The following is a 16,907-nucleotide window of genomic DNA, read 5'->3' on the forward strand; positions in this document are numbered from 1 at the left end:
ACATAGTGGAATCACGTTGCCATGACATTACTTACTATACCAACAGTTTAGAATTCACATTAAACTGTTGCTAGGGAAACCAGACAAGTCCAGTAAATCATTTTAATCTGGCTACGTTCAGATAAGGAGTGTTTCACTTCGCAATGTTAAAGTATTTGAACAAACTGGTTCGCTATGTACGCCTATGTGAACTGCTTTAGACCGAACAACTCATATAGTGTCACTCCGCCAGTGCGTAACTCGCTGCTAGATGTATTCTACGTACCCTATGCAAAAATGCGGTTTGTTTGAACGTCTTCCGTCTGACATCTTGCTGCTACACTTTTTAAAACTAGCTAACTAGCTACTTCTGCTACTCATTTAGCATTTCACTACAAGTTACACTGTTAAGAGGTATGTTTATTTCTTGCTAATGCTACTATTTCGGGACTTATAAAGGATGCATTATGCGCAGTTAGTGTTAGTCCCAACTCTAAACTGGAACAAGAGTTTCACATGTCTTTTGGGCCTTCACCACCATCTCGAACCAACTTCACTGAGAGTTCAACTGCTTCCCTTCTGTAAGTAAGGTAAGTGCTTGTTCAAACACATGCTGTTTATCTTGAGATGTGTTGTGTCTGCAGTTTTTGTACTTTGCAATGTCAGTAAAATATGAAACTCGGGCTGCTGCTGTAGTTTGAACTGCTGTAGGCTTACTGCTTGTGACTTGCTGCTTAGTAACACTGCTAAAATGCTTAAGTTTAAGCAATTATTCGTTTTTTAGGGATGAAACTGAACAAGCTTTTAGTAAACATTGACATTATCAATTTATAAGTGTTTGAATAACATGGAAACCAGGTGGTAGGACTTGGCTTTCTCCAAATACCTGTGCTATGCTGTACCGAAATGAATGTCTTGTCATTTATTGTAATTGCCTGGTGGTCTGCAGGGCAGCTGACTTAACTTCTATGGATAATGTGTGTGATGTGGTTGATCTGGACCTGAGCAGGTTGTTTCTGATGTATCATGGCTCGGGGAATGTTGTGTTATACCTGCTTGTACTATGATTTATTAGTGTGCTTGGATTTGCTGTCATATTGGCAATTCTCATGATCAGCTGGATTAGTGCTCACTACTCAGTTTACCTCCTGAACACACATGCAGTTTACCATCCTCTGAATTTGTGTTAGTAGCTTAATATTTGATGTCAGAGGCAGTGATTACTGAATAATCCCATTGCTCATATACCATGTTGAGGCTCTGAGAAAGTTTGTCAGCACCCTATCTCTACTATGTTGAAAATGGTTTATGTAGAGACAAGATCAGCGGACGTAGAGGAGTAGGCTGATCGAACTGAAGTTGAAATATTCTAAATGACACAGGGTGGTATTTTGATATGAAAGCCTGTCGAACGTGCGTCAAAAAGGGTTTGCATTGCAATGATATTGATTGCATCTGATCGTTGACCCAACAAAAACATTTATTGTGTGTGTTTATGCATGCGATGCCTTTTTGAAAGGATCGGTCTATTGAAATCTTTTGTGTACCCTGACAATCGCGACTTGCTTTGTGGGGGAGATGTTCCCTTTCTGCTGCTGCAGGATGAATAAGCACAGATGTCAACCTTTTCACTGTGACTCTCACCTTGTCCACTCATTAGTAATGAAAACAGTTGCCTTTTGTTTTACGTTGAATATTACGCCAGGGCAACAAAAGGCACAATTCACATTCAGAGTGTGAAGCAGATCCAGGCCGATAAAGGCAGGCCAGCGCTGTCTGCTCTGACCTTGGTGGCCTGACTCTCTCACTGTGTTTAGCTGGCCGACTGCCACTCAGGTCCCAACGACGAACAGAGCCACTGCCTTGGTTTACCTGTAGCTTCGAGGTGGAGGCACATTAGCACATATCGCTGTTACATTTGGACTTTCTCCAACTTTATTTCTACCCTCACTTTTCCGAGATAAACTGAAGAGCCTTTCGTCTTCCTGTCAAGTGTCTGGTTGGTGAGAAACTTGTGAATTGAAGAGGCAGACGTATTATCAGGCTTCTGACCTGCCCCAGCCCCTCTTCACTCTCCCTGCTTCTTTCTTCCTGGCGGGATGGAGTGACAGCTTGTCACTGTGGGTGCTCCACAATACGGCTCAGACTCCCCGACTATTGTGGAGTTCAGAAAAAGCATCAAGGTCTTCCTCTCTCTTCCCTTCACTCTTTTCTCTCTCTTTTCAAAGCAAGGAATCAATCAGCTGTACACACACACACATGCATACACACACACACACGACTCACTTCTTTTCCCTTCCATCTGTCTATTCAGCAGCCAGTGATCATTTAGACTTGACATGTATTGTGAAAAACTGAGCAGCTCTGCCTCTTTCTTCTTCTTTTTCTTTCACTCCCTTTCTCTTTCAACTGTCTGTCATTAATGTCCAGGTCTTACAATATACGAACAGAGGAGAAGAAGAAAGCGAAGAGTGAGGGATGAATTGATGGATAGGAGGATAAGCACTCAGTGTCCTTTCTTTAAAGATTTGTTATTGTACAGTACTGTCTCCCAGTCATTTTTGGTTGGTGTTTCAGTCTGAAAGCCCATCCACGTGCTCTTTTGTATGGGAAAGCAATAAGGCCCCATTGAATGAAGCTGAATGGACCTGCCATCCTTAGGGGCTGAGGCCTGAGGACTCCTATTCTTTAGCCCCCAATCTAATTGGAGCTGAAATGAAATGGAGGTTTCTTATGAAAATAGGCTTTGTTTGGCCGCAAGGCTGGTAATTCATAAACAATAAGCAGGGCCCCATTGTGTAGATAATAATATATTCATGCTGCTGGAGATGGGGAGAAGGCAAAGCAAAGGCTGAGGATATATAAGGAGGATAGGCAGAGACAGGGATGGAGAGTGGAGGGATAAGGGGAAGGGGAGGAGGAACAGTAGTGGCTAATAGCAAATAGGGGGTCAGAGAAAATTGGTAATGGTTGGGTAGTGGCAGAGGACTTATTAGAGGAAGTGGAGGGACTAAAAGTGGCTGGGAGGGAAAACTGAGTGGGAGTTGGGGGTGAAAATGACGAGAATAGAGGAGATATACCAGATAAGAACGAGGCGGGAGATTGGGAAATGGCTGTGAGTACTTCTAAGCCTACAGGTGACTGGTTTGGCAGCGGTGGGGGGAGATGGCAAGTGAGTGAGAGCATAACAAAAATGGAATAGGTTGCACAGTGCAAATCTGTGTGAGGTTGAGAGCGGTGGAGCTGATGGAGTGGATTGGTCAAGTGCAGGGATGGAGCAGAGCAAAGCAGTCAGTGTCTAACAGGCGAGGAGGGAAGATGAGAGAGCAGAGCAGTGTGTGTGCAGCGGTAAAAAACTGACAGGAGGGCTTTCAATGCCTGAAAACATGATGGCTGGCTGAGGAAAAATAGGTGAGCTTACATGCCACTTTGATGCATCGGTTTTCTGGATTATCCCTCACTGTTTTCGTCTGTAATCGTACAGGTCAGCGCTGCTTCTGTGGGATCATCAGCAGCGTTCCTCTGTCGGACATTCTCTAACGGGAAAAAAAAGTGCTGGACTTAAGTGCTGTGTGGAGTGACAGACTGACTGAGGGGGACCCTGCTTCCTGTATCAGCTCTGAGCAGCTGCTCCCTCCCCATGTCATATGCTTTATTGGGAAGTGAATACAAACTGTAGGACTGGAGACACACGTTCCTCTGGATTCTTTGGGGAAACTCTTCCTCTGTGCAACCTTGACTTCTTCAGCCTTTTTGTCTCGTTTTTCCCTCTAACAATATATCCTGGACAGAGTTTGGTGACAGTGGAGGGAAAGGATGTTGAGGACATGAATGCAAAACTGATAATGTAAACACGTCTGAGTTGATTTTACTGCCTTAAGAGATAGCTGTCATAACTAATGGTGAGTAAACCTGATATGGCACTTTGTTTGGTGGACTTGAGCTGAGTTTATGTGAGTCTCTGTGAGTGTGTCAGGAGAGTTTGCATGCTGCTGCACAAACAGGAACTGCATTTGCACAAGTTAAAGAACAATGTCATGGTTGTCCCTGTAGTTCATCACCACCAATTCTTACATGAACATGTCTCAACAGTGAAGGAGTCTCTAAAGTATCCAAATTAACGAAAGTGGCAGGGTTTATATAGAAAAGTGAAAAAAATGTAGCACTTCAGTTGTGTTGATGCATTATTCAATACAAGTCTAACATATTTTGTGTGCGCCCGTACGCTTGTAGCCTTGAACTGAGTGATACATTTTCATTGCCAACATATACGCTGTATCTGCTGTGCATATGACAAATAAAACCTTGAAACCTTGAAACCTTGAAATGCTCGACTGAAATGTAAAATTAAGTTCAGTCGAGAATTACTTTTACTTTACTTTTTTAAAATTATGTATAACTTGTATATATGATTAGTCATGGTGCTTCAGGAGAGTTAACGCCTCTTCAGAATGCCTTACCAATCAGTTATTTCAAAGGTGGTGATTTATATCGGAATATTTAAATGTTCTTCATGGAAATAATTTGCATATTTTATGTACTGAACTAAGGCAAAATCAAGAAATGGTTATTAGCCCAAAATAATTGCGTAAAACTTGCATTAGCCTTGTGTTTCCTGTTGTAACGTGGCTGCACTGGCCAAGAGGTGGTGGTATTTACTTAGATCCAAACATGTGTTATCCCTGCTCACCTGGCACTGAGGGATTTCCGGTTGAGCCACTAGATGTCAGTATTTATCAACATATGAACCAGAATGGCAGCACCACTGCTGAACCTATGCGTCTGTTCTCTCTAGACTTGACTGGATGCATACATTTTAGCAGAATGTGCAAAATGATGACTGATTATTACAATGTGAGGATAAAAATGTAACTACTCCTTAACATACAACAGTGAATGAGTTCTCGTGCTCTGTTTTAAATGCTTTAGCAGTGTGGTTAATATTTAAAATGGTACTTTTATTAGCTTAATCCCAGGAACGGCCCTTGAAAGAGACTCTGAGAAGCTCCTTTTATGTTCTGGCTAAGTCTGTGTTGTCCTAGTAAAGGGAATGCATTATTCTTAATCATATGGCTACTCCTACCACGAGATGGCAATCACACATAATGAAAATCCCCTCAACTGTGTGTGTGTGTGTGTGTGTGTGTGTGTGTGTGTGTGTGTGTGTGTGGTGGTGGGGGGGCATAGAAGCGCCTGATGTATACACTCCTCATGCATACTTTTGCATACCACAAGATGTGTATGCATTAGTGTTTGAGATGTGTTTGCCTCCGTCCTCGGTGTGTATGTCTTTTCATTAACCTGCGGTATCTCGTAAGTGTCTGTGGGAGCTGCATGTCTTCCTGCTGGAGGTCCTTGTTTTTTTTTTGTTTTGTTTATTTACATGCAGCAAAGTGGTTGCTGGCGGTGCTGGTCACTACAAGTGGCTGGCATCCATTGCCTGGTAATCAGGCGGCGGGCAAACTGGGTGGCAGCGCTCCGAATGGTTTGCTGGAGATTATCCCAAAATCATCCATGAATTATCCCCAAGAATTACGCCATTCCAGTCAGGCCTTGTCCATTGATGGGACCGGGAAGAGGGAGAGTGTTGGACCAAGAAGTGTGCGTGTTGTTGTCGGGGGGGAGATTTGGATGGAGCAGTGTATTTCCGTGTGTGTGCTGTAATGACTCTGGCAGTGTTGGTACATTGGGGTAATGGAGCATGTTAATCCACATCAAACAGCTATTAGCAGCAGATTTTACTCATAAAAATCACTAGTTACATTAAGAGGAAGGACAACATTAACAAACAACCTGTTTTACTTTTAGATTTTTTAATCTGCCAGCCAGCGTTTTATTTCTCCAATAGGCATTTTTTATTGCCAACAAGAAACAATTGCGCTCGAATCTAATGCAACAGAAGTTTGGCGTCCAGCCCTCAATCTAAACTATCATCAAATCCCTGAAATCTGCTGCTGTGTAAATGTTGTGTATGTCAACATTTTTACAAGAGGTATTTTCTCCCACAGCTACAGGTTTTTTCTGCCATTTGGAGCATTGTATTAAATTCATTTGTGTGTGTCTGCTGTCACTGCACATCGCGCTGTCATTACAGTGGAGGTAGATAGGAGGGACTGCGTGTGTGTGGGGCTGCTGGAGCCCCAGGAGGATGAATAGTGCTGCTGAACCTCTCTGCGATAAGTGTTCGGTAAACGGGTCAGTGGATTGTCCTCCGAGGCTCAATCTGAGCTATTTTCCCTGACTGAGAACACAAATTATCCTTCGTATTCATCCCATAAACAGACCACCAGTGGCGCAGACTGCACATAGTTTGCTGTGTTTGTGTTTGTGTGCTCAATCGCCCTGTGTGCCTGCGTCTCGGCTCAACACAGGGCCGCGGACCCACGTGAATCACAGTATGGGATAACACATGCACGCCTTCACCCACTCAACAACAAAGTCCAAACGCAGCGCTGGCAAACACATGAAAGCACAACTATTGAAGATGAGAAGACAATTAGATGTAAAGCGGGAGAAGGTGGAGGATCACCGTGAACCACACACTGGCAAGGAAAGGGAAGCACGATGAGAGGCAAGGGGACAGGCCAAGGTTGGGAAAGGTTAAGTACTCCTTTTTATTTTTTGGGATGCTGTACTTCCTGCAGGGCCTTTTTCCTTGACCCGCTGCTTAGAAAGGGGGGGAGAGAGGAAAGTGGGGAGAAAAGGCTAAAGCTGCATGCAAGGTTGCAAGGTGAGAGGTGGAAGAGCTAAAATGGGAGGAGTATTTGCCTCTGGCTGATGGGGAACAATTGGACACACACACACACACACACACACACACACACACACACACACACACACACACACACACACACACACCGTTAAACCAGAAATAAAAATGGACATTCTCACACACACACACACACACACACACACACACACACACACACACACACATACACCGTTAAACCAGAAATAAAAATGGACATTCTCACACACACACACACACACACACACACACTTAGAACTACAGTCCCAGCAGGCTATGAACTTCAGTGCAGTTGTTGCCATGGTGATACGCTGAGTTGCTGACCCCCCGACTCCATTTTTCCTGCCGCTTGGCTATTGAAAGAGATGATTGACAAGTGTCCAAATGTCAGCCGGCCACACAGACGGGAAAGGAGGGGGGGGTGGGGGGTGGGGGGTATGAGGTGGCAGCTATTTAATGTTACTTTCACTCACAGGGTGGAAGGTGTGTGTGTGTGTATGTGTGTGTGTTGATGCATGGATGCATATATGAGTGTCTGTTAAGCCTGAACAACCACTTAAATGGCAATCACAGCAAATTGTATCTCCCCCCCGATGCGGAGAATACATAGAACGGCAGAGATAAACACACGTACTGTAGATGGTGTATTTACACTGACCCGCACAAAGGAAAGCCTCCAAATAAAGCCCCTTTCACTGCGAGACAGGGTCGTATATTTGGTTTGTCTTTTGAGCCGCTGCACTGATAACCCATCGAGGGAAGGCGCCGGATTGGTCGGGGGTGGCTATTGAGTTTTTAGCGTGCTGGGTGCATATTTATGTGTGCCACCCTGATGGATTGAATCTGCATAAATCCACTTGTTCCTACATCTAATTTGATAAACATGTGGCCAACACAAACAGTTCCGTGTTAGCCACAGGGATTCTTTTGCTTATTTTTCTATATTTCTCTTCCCACCTTTTACCTCTGTTTTTTGTTGTATCCTCTCTCCCTTTCTCACCGTCTCATTGTCCGCGGGCTTAAAGGGATCGGTGTTATCTTGATCACCCACAGCAACACATTAACCTCTCCGCTCTTATCTCTACACTGGTCATTAGTGCCAGAACCCTTCACGTCCTATTGACAAGGGGCACCGAAGTGTGTGTGTGTATGTGTGTGTGTGTGTGCTTTGAGTTATCGTAGGTGACATGTGGTGGAGATCTGCTGAGTTGGTGATCTAAGCCGATAACATTATTAGCCTGCAGTGAGTTTGTGTGAGTGTGTGTCCAACAGAGAAGGCGATGGAAACATGCTGTAATATTTCTTTAAATTGTTTGAGGAAATAACATTTGACAGGTGACACTAGATATGTTTCTTAAGTTTGGTTAAGAGTTGTCTGATCCGTACATTAAAAACTGCTCATCATGTTTATGCTATGAGGTCATTTAGAAACTATTAAAGGAAGATGAAATGTACTTCCTATCTCTTCTGTGACAGTATGGCTGTCGAATGGGTTAGTCTGTGTGTTGCTCATGGAGCATGACACTTCAGCAGCTGTCAACAGAGTGTGTATCGCAAATCAAGTAAATTCAATGATATCGCATCTCATATGGAAGAAATATTAGCACCTGTTTTAAACACTCCTTGTATACTGAGGGGTTTTTAAATACAAGCAACAACAACAACAACAGAACACATCCTTGCATAAATCAAGTCATTCATCATTTTCTAATTCAGGGTCACAGGTGCTGCGTTTATTGTCATTTGAATTAAAGCATCGAGACACATTGAATTGCATATCTGTGTTTTTGCAGACTTATAATCATTAAAACTCATTCATAACTGATAAACAAAATCACAATTTCCTGATAATATGTCATAGAGAGAGGCATTTAGTTCTGAGTTAAATGTGTGCCACTGTTTGTCTGTAAGCGCAGTAGGCCTACTTATCCGTCTGTTTCCTGTCTCCTCTTGGCCCTGTGTGTTAGTGGGGCTGACAATCTAACAGGTTAAAAGAATAATTGCAACTCTATTTACCCCAAACAGCCTCTCCTCTGCACATAATTACATCCACACACACACACACACACGTACACAGACACACTATTACATACGGAAGCACACTCACACACACAGAGAGAGAGAGCGAGGGGGAGAGAGAGAGAAAGGGAGAGTCCCTGCACTAATATTTAGGTAGTAACAGTCATGTGTTTGAGTGAACCCTCCTCTTGTCCTCCTCTTCAACGCAAAGCACTGTTAACCACCGGCACTCACCCAGAGAGGAATACACCCCGCATTGACCGCTCTCATCGTGCTGTGGGTGTGCTGCATGTGGGCGTGCGTGTGTGTGTATATTGTAGGAGAAAGAATGAGGGATGTGTGTATGTGAAAATATTCTAACGATACCACACTCCAAGGTTAGGCGCTCTGTAGCGAGTCAAATATGAAATTCTTTAAGTAATAGGACCACAACTAGCAATTGATTTTATTTCATTATCAATTAAAATATTTTTTTCTGTTAAATAATCTATAACAGTTAAACAGAATATCAGTTTCGCTCAAGGCGACATCTTTTAAATTGCTCGTTTTGTAAAAAAGTGTGTTCAAACCACCAACATAATGCAGTTTTCTGTAAAATAAAACTGAAAGAAATTATCAATTATCTTAAGAATTGATTTATCATCAAAATGATTATTCTGAATAATTGATGCACTTTTAAAATAATACTTAATATGTTCATAATATTTAATGACTGGTTATAATAAGGTGCATACTGCATTAACAATTGCTATTACATAAAACGGGGTCAGCCTGATCTCCTATAAATTCCACAAATTCACATTTTATGATGCTTACTGAACCAAAATCAGCTTTATTGGACAAATATGTTTACACAAACTTCACACAAAATCGTACTGGTTTTTTTTTTGTGGCTGTCAATGCACTTATACATCTTTATAATGCAGCCAAAATGAGCACAAAAAGATGAGGGACGATAAATCATATATAATAAATCGCAAACAACTATTTGACGAACTATATACAATGAAATGTCATTTTACAGGTCAAACTGTAACAAAGCCACTATTAATTGAATTTAATAGTTGGTTTATAGTAGATGCATGTACACTTATATGGATAATATACTTAGATTTTATATTTGACATATATGCAAATGATTGACCTGTTATTGCACAATCTGTATATTAAATTGTGATTATAAATAAATACAATATTATTATAAACCCCTAAACCTATTTAGAACTTATTGGTCCAGCACAGCTCCAGGTACACTGTCAGTCTGCAGGTGCTTGAGTTCAGCCTGCAGCCGCTGCAGCGCCCCCCCTCAGACAGTGGGGGCGCTGCTGCTGCATTGCTATTAACAGCCGCTGCCGCCACACTGTGGATCCACTCTCAGCCCCGGCATTGCATTAGCAGACATTATCTAAATACTCAACAAAGTGAAATTGAATTTAGGGCTCCGTCTCTAGCCTCCCCCCCTTACACCCCCACCCCCCCCTACAACTGGCCCGCTCTAGGATCCATTCTCTCCTTATTGTTAGAGCGAGTCGAGCAGGATCCTCTGCTCCTCATCCACTCTCAAATTGAATCAGTCTCAATTTGACCTTTTTATGTACCAGAATCGGCTACAGATGTACAGTATGTGCATGCAAGTAACGTTGTGTGTGTGTGTGTGTGTGTGTGTGTGTGTGTGTGTGTGTGTGTGTGTATGTGTGTGTGTCCACATGTGCCCTGGTGTCAACTCGCATTGCTCACAGTGAAGTGGGAAACAGCATCTCCCTATTTGCCGCAGAATAGACCAATTAGTGTTTAGCAACAGAGCAGGAACCCATGTGAATGTGTCATTGATTAGCAGGATTTGGCTAATCATCACATCTCATAAACTCGCGCGCTAATGTCAGCTGGATCTCCTACAGTACGCCTCCTTCTCCTCGCTCAATCTATCCTCCTATCTCCTCTCCTTCTCCTTTCAGCTCCCTCTTCCCGTCTGTCTTTCCGCACTTGTCTTTTTGCCCATCTGTCTCCGTCTGTCTTCTCTCCCTTCCTTCCTCTGTTTCTCTCCCCTCTTCTCAATTTCTTCCTTCCTCTCTTCTGCTTTCTTCAACTCTTGAGGGTTTACAGTAGAAGGAGCTAAGCGGATGCTGACTTTCCTCCTCGTACATCACGAAAAGTGAAAAAAAAACAAGTCAGTATTGCTGCTGATGTATAAAGGCAATATGTAGTTTTCAATTGTCCACTTTGCGGTTATATTTGACTGCTTTTACTGTACAGTTTTTTGACATCTCCTAACATACTTCCTTAAAGAGAGAAACATAAATGCCTTACACTATCATAACTGTGTTTAATAATCTTGATTAATCGAAAACTCCCTTTTTTAAATTTGTCATTTCCCGTCAAAACTGGGAGATGAGTTATCAAAACAAAAATGGATGACTGTGAAGTGCCTTATCTTAACTCTAAGCTAATTTTAAGTCCTTGGCTTCAGGTGGAAGGGCAAAATCACAAAACAACATTCTTTTCATGAGCAAAAAATGCAATTTCTATTAAAAAAAGAAGCTTTTACTGAATTGTTATCATTAGTTTAAAGTCAGGTTGCAACTAACATAATCGTTCTCATTATTAATAAACCTGCAGATCATCTTCTTGATTAAACTAGCTTTTTCTGTATTAAATGACAAAACAAAGGGACAAAATACCCTTTACAATGTCTCAAAGCCCAGGATGACATTGTGGCATTGCACTTCAACATCCAGAAATGTGTTATGGAAGAGTTCGTTATTTGAAGATTCAGCCAATTATCCATAATCAAAGCTTTAAATAGTTGCAGATCGTTTTCCTTTTCATCAACATATCATTTAAGTTTGATTATTTACTGTTTTTATTTATTAAAGTAAAGGAGTCAGAGACCTTTACTGACGTAGGAATGTGACAGTAGTGACCCCAGGACTGCGATATGTTTGGATTCTTTTAGTATTATTTCATTTCCCAAAAGTTTTAACTGATCTTGTTTTGAACAATTCTTCAGGTACACTTTCATTTCACCACCTCTTTATTTGCCGTTAGCTGTGACACTAAATGATTTCATCTTTCTGCTTTTGAAGGAAAAGAAAATGAAATTAGTGGTTCTGTAGCTTTGTGTGTTGTGTAATAGGCATTAGTTATCATATTAATTAGCATCTGTATGACACAGTGTGGTGGCCAGGTGTGTGTGTGTGTGTGTGTGTGTGTGTGTGTGGTGTGTGTGTGTGTGTGTGTGTGTGTGTGTGTGTGTGTGTGTGTGTGTGTGTGTGTGTGTGTGTGTGTGTGTGTGTGTGTGTGTGTGTGTGTGTGTGTGTGTGTGTGTGTGTGTGTGTGTGTGTGTGTGTGTGTGTGTGTGTGTGTGTGTGTGTGTGTGTGTGTGTGTGTGTGTGTGTGTGTGTGTGTGTGTGTGTGTGTGTGTGGGGTTGCAGGGGGGAAACTCACAGCGTTTGATTTGTTGTGTTGCTAATGTGACACTGATTATACAGGTCAGAGTAAAACAAAGCGGTGAGACGCTGCAATGCTAATACAGACGCTGTGATAACAGGGTTGTCATCTCACACACACACACACACACACACACACTCAGACATGCAGATGGACAGATCTGGGAACATGTACATATACACACATCTATGCATTCTCGTGTCCTTGTGAATTACATGATAGACACATCTACACATACATTCGCAGGTCATGGAAAAACGTCTCGCAGTGACTTCAACAAACCACAGTGAGCATTTTTTTTGTAAGAGGTAGACTGTTGCCATGGAGAGAAGAGGTTACTGATGTTGACCTATGCTATCATGCTAGCTTTGGTCCCGCAGCTGTAATTTCAAATGAGAGAAAAAAAATGTGTTTCTCACTGAATTGATTTATCCCTATGTTTATGAGTAGATAAGTGCAGTGATGCTTAGATGGAGGGTTATTTTCATGGGGTGACTCTTTTGTGTGTATTGTGTTTATCTAGGCCACTGTTGATGTAGGGAGTGCTGTAGCTCTTTTTCTTTCTTTGTGTTTGTGTGTGTGGGTTTTTCTGTATGTGCGCCTGCGATTTTGTTTTTTTTCTGTCGTTGTGTGTGTGCCAATCTCCACCGCAGGTACGGAAAAGGCATGGGAGACATTGTGGTTTTATGAAGAGCGGTGCGTGATCAGACTGCCCTGCAGCAGCAACGCAAAAAAAATCACTCACAATAGGAATTCTTTAGAAAAAGTGACCAAACAATATGCACGGATTGGTTCTGAGTTAGTCACCATGTAACCTGCTTTTCCGTTTAAACTGAGCCTGTCTTGTGGCCTTGGTTCAGGAGTAGAAAACAAAAAACTCACATTACCTGCAGCATCAGCAAGCTTTACATTATGTGACACGATCCATTGTGTGAGACAGAATGGAGTGTGTGTGTCTGTGTGTGTGTAACATATGGAAGACGACAAAAGCAAATAGGCAGCAGCGATATATTGTCGTCTGTCTGGGTTTTGGGGTAATTTGGTCGTGATGGGCGGCGACGTGTCAATCATGTGTTTGACAGGGTCTTGTATAGGTTGTCATGTTGCCTGGCAGCCGAGGCAGAGGAGCCACGGACCCGGAGGCCAGGCAGGGGGTCACCGTCTGCCCTAAACGGTCCCCTCGACAGCACGGGGTGTAGATAGGCGAGGCGTTGCTCCGGGGAGGTCAGCGCAAGGGGTGATTCAATTCTCTGTGTTTGGGAGTCGGGAGATTGTGTGCTCACCTCTGTCAACCCCCCCCCACACACAGGTCAGCAACAATAAGATGGGAGACTCACCACAGCGGAGACGAGGGGTCGACATGACAGAGAGGGTAACCTGTGTATGTATAATTCAAACAAGCTTGTGTCTCCTCCGTGCTTTCTCCAGTCGTCCGCACAAGCAATGTACTGGACACCAATGTGCCTCTTAAGTTCTCAGGTGACCCTTAAAGGCCCCAATGGGGATATGAGGGGGTGACTTTACTCCTGCAGCCTTGGATACTTCCATATTCATTGTTTGCCTTCCCTCTCTTCATATACCTGTTATCTCTGTCATTGTCTGCCTATATTTTTTTTACCATGCCGTCTTAATTTGTCTTTCATCTTTCCTCCTCAGGGACCCTCTTCACCTTGCTCCTAAATGCTGACGGTGTTTCCCCAGGTCAGTGTGAGGTGTTCCTGTGTGGCCCTGTCCTTATTGGTTTTATAATACAAATCAATCAAGTGCTAATCCTCTCAATAATGTTTGAAAAGTGTCTTTGGAGGTGAAGGTTTCTGCAGTTGTGATCGATTTATGTTGAAAGGCTTTAGAAACATGTTTCACCTGCCAAAGGACTTAGGGGTGTGTGTGTGTGTGTGTGTGTGTGTGTCAGTCAACCACTGGGAACTACCATCTGGTGGTGAAGGCCAGTAGACCGTTGGAGGCGGCTGCTCTACCCTTGTCAGTGGCAGCTGTGTGTGTGTCTGTTGCACATGTATGTGAATGTGTGCACACCAAACTACGTATATGTATGTGTGTGTGTGTGTGTGTGTGCTCACTAATTACGACTGTCGTGGGTGTCACAGTGCGATCGGACCTGTACCGGTCATCATGTGTTGACACATGGAGTTTCTAACCATCCGATCGCTCCTGCCTCCCGCGGCTCTGACTGACTCCAGCAGTGATGGCTGTTCAGCGGCCATTACTTTGAGGTTTCATATGTGTAAAGTTCTCAGTTCTCTAATTGAAGTGCTTTAATCACTGGCGGAAAATAACAATTATTTTCGTAATGATAGTTTCTTGATTAATTAATGAATAGTTTGGTCAATTAAATGTAAGACAGTAGTGAAATGGACCTACCCAAGGTGATGTCAGATTACTTTTGTGCAGCCAAACCCTAAAAAAAAGCAACACAATTTAAAAAAAAGAAGAAGAAGCTGAAAGTACAATTTTTTTTCATTCTCGCTCAATGATCATAGATTTTTGTTTGAGGGGAATAAGATGAGGATTAGAGCTGAAATGTTGATTAATCGATTAAATAATGTTATGGCTGTAATGGCTCATTTGAGCAGTTTTGAAGCAAAACATGCTTTATATCACTAGATCTTTGAGGTTTGAATTTTTGGGTGCATATGTGACATTGAGCTTTATGAAATTGTCACGTGTTTTTCTATGTTTGTCAACTACGCATCTAATTCAACAAGAAATAATGAGTTTGTTAGATGCAGTCCTATGAGTTAACTTTTTCCATGAAGTACTCATTACTACTCATTGTTTGAGCGCAAACTGGATGTTTCCCTGACACCGATTCTCTTGAAGAAGTTAGCCAACAATGTTAAAGGTTGAATTGAGCGTCTGCCCCACATCCGAATGATCTCCTTTCATTTCAGTATGCAGTGCATCAGTTTTATAATGGCAATGCCACTGGACAGCTGACTCTCAATGTCAAAGCTCCCAAGAACACACCACTAGGATGTCCCCGCTGCCAGTAACATAACCACTGTGTGCTCGAAGAGAATTAAACAGATATAATGTTTTATTTACTGGCTTACCTCAACAAGGTTAACACATTCAATGGGCTTAAACACAGCCAATGAGTGGTCTTTTAAGATGATTTTCGAGCAATAAGAACTAAAGCAAATGACAGATATTATTATTGGAATAGGAACCTGGACTGTTGGATTTTTATGTAAATACTCTTTACTAAACCCAGTCACCCCTTACTCTTGAATTTCTAAATCAGTGAAGCATCGTTCACATAAACATTGGATTTCAACAAAAGGCTTGAAAATGTTCCTCTTCACTGCTTGCAAAATATTTGGAAATTAATATAAAATGAGTTCATATTAATGCTGGTTTTTCACATCTCTTGTTCCCAGTTTAAGACGTCTATCAACTTTTCAAATTCAACTGAACCCACCGACTGTCTCCTCCTCTCCCCCCTTCATCGCTCCTCGTTCATCCCCCTGCTCCCCCCTCACTCCAATCCCAAGGGCAAGCCAAAAGCTGACAGCTTTGTTTGTGTTCGCCACTAAGTGATTTTTAATCAACTGGTCTGCATGAGTCCTCCCAAGGGCCGGAGCGGCAGAGGCTGTGAGAGATTGAGCGGAGGGCTGCTGGATGCCTGGCGGGAGATAGCGGAGGTGAGAAGAGCAGCAGACCGCCACAGTGAGCGGCTGATTTTTGAAAACCAGCTTATGTCTAAAAATCTAAACGCGTGTGGAGCGGCGTTTTGGCCTGAAATAAAACTAAGGCTTTAGCAACCTCTCTGCCCTTAATGAAGAACCAGACTGTGTGCATTTCCCAGTTCCAATCTTTCCTACAGCTGTCTACCAATACATATAGATTCACCCAGTGCATGAAGTTGCCCCAAAAAAACAACTAAAACAACTAGCTCTCCATTTAAAGAAAAATAATCACATTTATGTCATGATCAAATATTGTATAAATGTTTATAAAATTAGTCAATAATAACAATTATTTAGCCATTAAATATTAAAAAACAATGAGTATTTTCTGGTTGTCTTCTTCTCTATCCATTCTAAAATTCCTGAAAAAATAAGAAATGTTCATCAATAATTTTTGAAGGACTGTTAGACGCTGGCCTCCAGTTTTCCAGGCAGCGTCTAACAGTCCTTCAGTATGGCAGCCCAGGCACCGGGCGTACAGCGAAGTAGTGTTGCTATTTCGTCTCTCCACAATCTAAAAGTAATTTTCAATATTAAATGTTTTATTATTTCCCATTCCAATATATCATCTGAATTAAGAAAATGTCGCCATGAATGCTTGATGTACAATCTGGTTATCCCTGTGTAAACGTTCGGACTGCTTTAAACCACAGAACGGATTTGGGTTCTTTATATATTCTAAATGTCTTCCCATTCACTTAATGTAATCTGGATAATATTCAATCGTTTTCTGTCTAAAAAAGCTGCGTAAGCACAACATTTTCCTACAGCTACCTGCTGCTCTGGGATCAATTTTACATCTGCAATTCCTTGTACATAATTAGCATATCTACAGTGTACTGACAACACCTGTATTGTGAGATCAGCTGTATTAACTTTCAATAAAAAAAGAGTTAGAGAACACACACAGTTGCTAAGAAAGTCTTTCTGGTGCTACACAGTCTCCTACCATATGCTGGCTTATGTCATTCTTTCAAAAAGTCTTTCAGATTTAGTTTATATTTCAG

The 16,907-nt window shown here is 42.2% G+C and overlaps 1 long non-coding RNA gene across 1 annotated transcript; it reads left to right on the top strand.

The window, feature by feature from the left end:
- The first annotated feature begins 291 nt into the window (after positions 1–291).
- On the top strand, positions 292–16,608 carry LOC134866863 (uncharacterized). Its single transcript, XR_010166085.1, has 4 exons — positions 292–569; positions 13,503–13,574; positions 13,850–13,894; positions 15,592–16,608. It is a non-coding gene; the product is annotated as an uncharacterized LOC134866863 (long non-coding RNA).
- Positions 16,609–16,907: the final 299 nt, after the last annotated feature.

Source organism: Eleginops maclovinus, chromosome 7, assembly GCF_036324505.1.
Source record: "Eleginops maclovinus isolate JMC-PN-2008 ecotype Puerto Natales chromosome 7, JC_Emac_rtc_rv5, whole genome shotgun sequence".
In the NCBI taxonomy this organism is placed as follows: Eukaryota; Metazoa; Chordata; class Actinopteri; order Perciformes; family Eleginopidae; genus Eleginops; species Eleginops maclovinus.